This window comes from Bidens hawaiensis, unplaced genomic scaffold (genome assembly GCF_021521415.1).
Source record: "Bidens hawaiensis isolate Kalapana, Puna unplaced genomic scaffold, B.hawaiensis_p1.1 tig00049979_1, whole genome shotgun sequence".
In the NCBI taxonomy this organism is placed as follows: domain Eukaryota; kingdom Viridiplantae; phylum Streptophyta; class Magnoliopsida; order Asterales; family Asteraceae; genus Bidens; species Bidens hawaiensis.
In genome coordinates, this window is record NW_027498963.1 from 37,073 (window position 1) to 38,396 (window position 1,324).

Sequence of the window (1,324 nt, forward strand, 5' to 3'; positions counted from 1 at the left end):
GGATCCTTTCTAATCGGTAACAACCGACATACTCGGATAATGAGGCCCTATTATACTAGCACAAGGCTAAAGTAGTTAGGGGAGCGTATGTTCATACTTATTGAGACTCAACAACAACATAAAAATAAACACTCGTGCACGTAAAGCATATAACACACAATAGAGCAAGTATTCTAGTATCATACACCCTAACGTTTGTGGTTTGACGATCGAGTATTATAAATCATCCTTGTCTTGAATAAGTATGCATGTTACCCCCAAAGTATAAAAGTGAACACGGGGGATGAAATGTACTCACGTGAAATAAGTAAATTGAAGGATAGTTTGCGATAAAATGAGGAAGGGTTAGTTCAACGGGCAAGACCTAGATTAAAAAGGGTCTTCAGTTAGTATATGGTTTTAAAAGCTTTAAAGTAAAATAAATAATTAAAGTTTGAGAGTTAAAGTTTAAATACATAAAAATTAAAGTAATGGTTTAGAAAAGTAAGTTTACTCGAAATCGGGTCTTGGTATTCTATTCATTAGTTTTTACTTAACCTTTGTTAAGTAAATATTTGGGTATAATTACAATATTGCAAAGTTAAGTAGATACCTTAACGATATTTTACGAGTGTTCGGATTTATCGGTTCAAGTCTTGATAATTGGTCAAGCTCGAAGCTGATATTCCGAAGTATTAAATATTATAAGAAGAACCTCGACGTCCGTTAAGCGAGTGTTTGGTTTTGTCGGTCCAACCTTGTTATAAGATCATGTTGGATCCAACATACCAAGTATTTTGAGAAAACAAGTTAAAATTTGTTTATAATATAGTTTTTGATGAAAATGAGATTTGGTCACTTGTGTGTCTTAAGTGAGTGAACTCGGTTTAGTTCGTGGCTCGGAATAAAACCGAGGATGGTTGCCACATATCCAATACCATAGAACTTTATTAAAATAATTTAGAAATGATGATACTCAAATGTACATACAGGATGTTAAAATAAAGTGTTTAAACAAGATTTCAGTTTCGGTTCAGTCCTTGACTCGGAATAAAACCGAGGATGGTTACCACATGCCCAACACCATAGAACTTGTAAAATTAGTTATAAATGATAACATTCAAGTCTTACATTCAAAATGTTAATAATAAAGCTTTTTAAATGAAAGTTCGATTCTCAACTCTGGATAAGACCGAGGATAGTTACCACATACCCAATACCATGGAACTCATTAAACATGAATTTGAAACTAAAATATACAAAATTTAAGCAAGGTTAGTAAGCATAAACGAGTTAGATAGTTAGTCATGGAGTATATGAATCCTCCATGTAGCCTTGCCTTGTA